At 37.9% G+C, this 6,000-nt stretch overlaps 1 pseudogene across 1 annotated transcript in view; it reads left to right on the top strand.

Annotated features, from left to right (window-relative positions):
• The first annotated feature begins 3,653 nt into the window (after positions 1-3,653).
• The window catches only part of LOC118242660 (B-cell receptor CD22-like), a 127,915-nt pseudogene continuing 125,568 nt past the window's right edge, over positions 3,654-6,000 (top strand). The window contains exons 1-3 of the transcript XR_014118318.1: positions 3,654-3,729; positions 3,993-4,240; positions 4,345-4,556. The product of XR_014118318.1 is annotated as a B-cell receptor CD22-like (transcript). The remainder of the gene's footprint in view (positions 3,730-3,992; positions 4,241-4,344; positions 4,557-6,000) is intronic.

The raw sequence follows: 6,000 nt of genomic DNA, 5'->3' as shown, positions 1-6,000 counted from the left end.
TACAGTAGCAGTGACAGTAACTCAGCATTACGATCAACTCAGCATTACGATCAACATATGGCTTTAGCATATTTATGTGACAAACAGGAGATTTACGTCTTCGATCAGGGGTACTCACAGCATAATTTGTGGGTGTTAGTTTCTGTTGAACGACATGGACCAGAAAAACATGTCTGAAGAGTTGAACCAGGCATGGCTACAAGCACTAACACTTTATCACCCATCTCGAATGATCGACTGACTGCAGCACGGTCATATTTACCTTTCATAGATTCTTGAGCCGAGTCTAAATTGTGTCTAGCTTTGATATGGGTGGCATTTAACCATTCACAAGCTTGTAGTCACAAACTTATCCACAGATAATGAAGGGCTAGTTGTATCAGGAGTTAACCACTTCTCATATAGTTTGAGAGGACCACGGGCTTCACAACCAAAAACTAGGGTAATTGGACTAAACCCCAAAGACTCTTGAACTGTATCACGTATCGCAAACAGCAACAAGGGAACACCTTCGTCCCAGTCTTTACCTACTTCCAAACTATAAGAGTGGAGCATATTGTTGAACGACCATAAAATGAAGTTGCCTTTAGCTTTATTTGTACTTTGATAACAGCACAAGGCTGATGGAGGATGGCAGCAGGTGTCTATATTTCATATTTTTGAAATTGACTTTTCACAGATATGCATATTTCTTATTTTTCATTATCACAAGCTATAAATACAAACTCAGTGGAACTTACTTGGAGGTATTTTGCTGCCTCTTTGCAAGGGCCTTCTTTCTCAGCACCTGTTTAAAAACCACATGAGCATGCAACAAAGCTGCTTTAGCCAGGAAGGTCAAGCATACCCTAAAAGAGGAAGGAAATAAATGTGTTAACCACATCTAGCTTTTTAGTTTTGTGCTGCCTCTGTTCTTATCATTTGATATTTGAACACTGGTGATCAGTCTTGTCACAGAATGGTAAGACTGTTTCTTTAGGTCACAACAGTATTAATGCAACATCAATAAAGATGAACAGAATATAGATAAACAGAAAAGAGATTATGATTTAATTTCCTAGAAATTGATTGTCTAATCATGAACTAATTTGCAGTACCAGTAGAAAATTGCCATTGACAATTCTGTTATTTTAACGTCAGGCATTACCTTCATCTGGGACCGTGCATGGTTGTTCTATGATTCTGTGATGGACTGCTGTTTCTTTACATTTTTAAAAATATTTTTAAATAGGATGGCTAAAGTAGTTTGTGGTTAAAACAAATGGTCTGTCATGGAACGCTCGCCTCCCGCGAGTCACGTGGTTTGGCCCGCCACCTGCAGTGGGAGGATTATTGTTTGTGGTCAAGCCTGCACACACCTATACCTCGTCATGTCTATGTATTTAAACAGTGTTGTTGGGCATTGTTGATGTAACGTGTTAATGTCAAGGTTAATGTTCATATCATCAATGTTAAACGTATGCATGTTTCTTGTGATTGTTTGTCAACCTTTACATGTTCATGTTCTGCCTTTGTAATATGTGTGAGTGCTGTTGTCATTTTGTGTTAATAAATGTTTGTCCACGTCGCTGGATTCTGTGCATCCTGCCCCTTGCCCTTCAGTACTCGGGTCACCACGTGTTACATGGTCTTGTTACTTGATTTGTGTTGTGAAAATATTTACTGAGACCAAGGTACATTCTCATGTCCAGTCCTACTTTGCTAATAAAGTCATTCTTTTTTATTTTGCTAAAGTTGGTAGAATGGTTTTGTGTTTTTAGTCACAGTTGCTTTCACATTTTGCATTTACAGTCAGGACAATGATTCCTCTAAATCCTTTTGTGATTCGATCTAGAGTTAAATAGCCTTCAAGAAATAAAACTGAATTGAAATGAGATGACAAGAGCCAAATCTCCTCAGTAATACAGTTGTGTCATCAGATTAGTCTGACTGATATTTGAAACAATGTAAACAGAAGCAGAAATGTGATGAACTCAGCTGTGATGTGTGCTGTTGTGTGTCTGTGCAGGTTTGTTTAATGATGTCACTCAAAACTCCTCTTCTAACTCTCACTCTAATCACTCTGTTCATTTCTCTGGGTAAGACTGCAGTCTTTATCAAAATTGTATTTTTCTTCGTAAAATTTCCAAAACTGTTGAAACCTGCACAAATATTAGGAAAATTCTGATATCTAGTATAAAAATTTTCTGACACACTGTTCCCATTTAATGAAGTTAATTTACATTGGTTACCAAAGCCCCCCACATCCCCCACACCACTGCTACAGAGCTTGCTGAGGGTTTTGTGGTTTTTCTTAAGTTTAGGGCAGTCTTAGATTAAGAGCACACTGTGTTAAGGTTAAAATTCACACCACTATAACTACAAAGTGCAGATATATTTTTGTTTGTTTTTCTCTTTACTCAACCTCATATATTATGTGACTGAGCATTAAGTTGTTCAGAGTCACTAGTGTCCACTTCTCCCAAGCTCCTCCCCCACCCTGCTACAAGCTCTTCTCACTTTGTGGTTTCGCTCAGAATCCGCTCAGAGTTCTGCAGTATCTGCTGGAGTTAGAGAGGAGAGAAGTGAAACTGTAAGATAACTCCCACTCTCTTATGGGGCCCAGACTCCTCTAATGACCTCTTTCATGCATCATATGTTTCAGGGGTTGATGGAACAGAATGGAGTGTGAAGTACAACCCAACTAAAATATGTGTTTTAAAGGGGTCCACAGTGTTTATTAATAGCACTTTTACATACCCAAAAGATCATGAAGTGACAGATACATTTTGGGTCATAGACCCAGTTAAGGATGTGGAATCACTTGATATTTATAAAAGAACAGAGTTTTCAGGCAGAATTCATTATCTGGGTGATAAACAGCGAAACTTCTCCTTCAGACTGAGTAATGTGACAAACGATGATCAACACATGTACTGCTTCAGGGTTTCAGTAAACACACCAGTCAAAACAGACAAATATCTCTACTATCCTGGAGTTCAACTTCACATTACAGGTGAGCGAAATCAATGCTACTGTTCTCTGATATAAACTACATCTCAGTTTAGACAGTTTGGATCAGTAGGCAAAATTCAGAGAAGTTCAAACTACAAATTTGTTCATTAACTTCTTGCATGCTAAAGAACTGCAAGTGTTTCTGCAAATGACTGAAATTGGTGTTTTCAAGAGCCTATTTTCAATTAAAAGCTGCAATGTATATATTGAGCATCTTGGGAAAGAACAATGAACTACAAACAACCAGCAAATAGCATCTCAAACCCAGTGTTTCATGTACCTTTATTACAACACAAGAATAGAAGGTTTAAACTGTAGCTAGTAGTTACTTACCATGGACAACAAGGCAGGGGAAAGAAAGAAATTCCACACGCTGCTCCTCCTGAGTCTGTATGTCTGTAATTGGTGTAATGTTGTCCTTCTCTAGCAATCTGGGAGACTGTAGTGAGACAGTAAAAGAGATCAATAAACATTAATCAGTTCATTTATATGATATTACTCCTGTTGTTTATTTATTTAATTATTTATTTATTTATTTTTGATTGTATAAGAGCTCCATGTGAACATTTTACCTGAAGTGACAGAGAGAGAAACAGCAGTTCTGAACTGTACAACCACCTGCAGTCTGACTGACAGTCCAACATTCATCTGGTACAAAAATGGACATCCTTTATCCTCCAGTACAAACCCACTCCACCTGCAGCCAGTCAGCAGTGAGGATGCAGACAGTTATAGGTGTGCTGTAAGAGGATATGAACATCTCCCCTCTCCTGTTCGAACTCTCACTGTCAGATGTGAGTTTATTATGCTTCCTCTTAAGAAATACATTTAAATTATGTGTTACTCACTATAATCTACAGACATATAATGTAACAAAACATTTTAATCAAAAAACTGTTAATATTAAGAATATAATTCTACTACCTACATTTGAAATATTTTAAAGAATATAATTCCACTACCTACATTCGAAATGTACTAGTAATATTTACTAATAGATCCCCCAAAGAATGTGTCCATCAGTCCCTCTGGTCAAATAGTGGAGGAGAGTTCAGTGATTCTGACCTGCAGCAGTGATGCCAAACCACCTGTGCAGAACTGATGTTTAAGGGGAAAACATCAGTAGGAAAACTAAAGACCTACAGCATCCCCAACATTTACTCAGAGGACACTGGAGAATATACATGCCACACCCATAATGCACTTGGGGAGAGCAGTTCTACAGCTGTGTTTCTTAATGTTGGGTGTACTGATGATTTATGAGTTTTTGTGTAACCTTTTTCGCACAGAGTAATGTAAAAGATAATTTAAAGCATTTTCCCTGAAGTTTTACTTTATTTTCTGGTCTAGATCCTCCAAAGAATGTATCAGTGTCCATCAGTCCATCTGGTGAAATAGTGGAGGAGAGTTCAGTGACTCTGACCTGCAGCAGTGATGCCAGCCCACCTGTACAGAACTACACCTGGTTTAAAGAAGGTGGAACCTCACCTGAAGGATCTGGACAGAACTACATCACCATCAGCAGTGGCTGGTACTACTGTGTGGCTCAGAATGAACACGGGGTGCTGAAATCACCTTCAACAGATGTCACATTAAAGGGTGACACACAGACATGCATTAATGTTTATGTTTATTTGTTTATGTTTCCCATTCATTTATCAGTTCATTCACTCATTCATTTGCTAATCAAATTACAAAAGCCCTATATTGTGTGTATGAACAATAGTGTGTGTATGTCTGTTTCTCTCAGCAGGTCACTTCTACATTTTGCCTGTAGCTGTTGGAGTCGGCATCTGTGGGATTGTTGTTCCTCTCTCAGTAGTTTTATTTATGAAGAGACAAAATTTAAGAAGGTAAACTGAAGTGAAATGTATTATATTACATTATACTTATAAATCATAACTGTGCAGTACTTTTTTCTGTTCTTCCAAAAACACATTATTAATGTAGGAAAACTTGTTACATTGAACATTGACTTTTTTGAGATCAGGTACAAGAAGCAAAGGAGAAATCCAGATGAACCTGTTTATGAGGTGAGCTATTAAAGAAATTTGGATATCTTTGTCAATGAGGAGTCTTATACCTGGTAAAGTATTCATAGAATTCATGTCATTGCAAACCAGATCCTTTAAATGACAGTGTGAGTATTAATTGTTTTCTAGCAGTTCTTGGTGTCAGAGTGAGACCTCTATTTGAGTTGCAGACTGTCAACAGCAAAAGGACATCAATGGAAAAACTCCAGTGGAAGGTTTCCTAAACATGTAACCTTAAAGCTATTCAGGGTTTCTCATTAAAACTGCACATGTGGACTCTGTGCTTCACAGAACGTTGGCCTCAAGCCCTGTCCTACCTGTAACACTTCCAGATCCAGCTCTCCTGTTTATGAGAATACTGCAGTGAGTTCATCATATCAGTTACATCACAGTTATAGAACTGCTTTAGAACTCTAGAATCTTGACTGTAAATAATAATAATACTCATAACGTTTTTGAGATGATATGCATCTAGATCTTGGAATTTTTTAATGACTACTGGAAGTATACAGTACACAGCTTTCTTAGTATTAGACTACTTTACATTACCTTAGCTATATAGAGTCTGCAGGAATAGAATGTTTTTTTCAGTGGAGATAACCCAAAACATGTAATTTTTTTTCAGTTTCTTAAGACATGAAGGTACGTGTGCGTGTGCCTGTCATACCAATTGTCCTTGCATTCTGCTCTGATATTATTTCCTGTGTGTCCTTTTATAGGCCTTGAGGAAACATCACTAAATAAATCATCAATGAGATAGAGAGGGGAAGAGAGATGGATGGATCGATGCACACGTACAGTTTGGCAGAAAAGGTTCTGACTGTTTTCCATTAAAGATCAATTCAAAATAAATGTGCTATTCCCCTCTGCTCGATCATGACCTCCTAGGTTACCACCCTCGTGTCTTTCTTTTGCTTTGCTTTTCCTCGTTTTTAGTTTTGCCCTTCATGTGGTTGTCCCCTGCCTGTTATTG

The sequence above is a fragment of the Electrophorus electricus genome, chromosome 18, assembly GCF_041902795.1.
Source record: "Electrophorus electricus isolate QZ-2024a chromosome 18, ASM4190279v1, whole genome shotgun sequence".
Taxonomy (NCBI): domain Eukaryota; kingdom Metazoa; phylum Chordata; class Actinopteri; order Gymnotiformes; family Gymnotidae; genus Electrophorus; species Electrophorus electricus.
The sequence above is the reverse complement of the archived record's forward strand: the minus strand, read 5'-3'. Positions and strand labels throughout refer to the sequence as shown.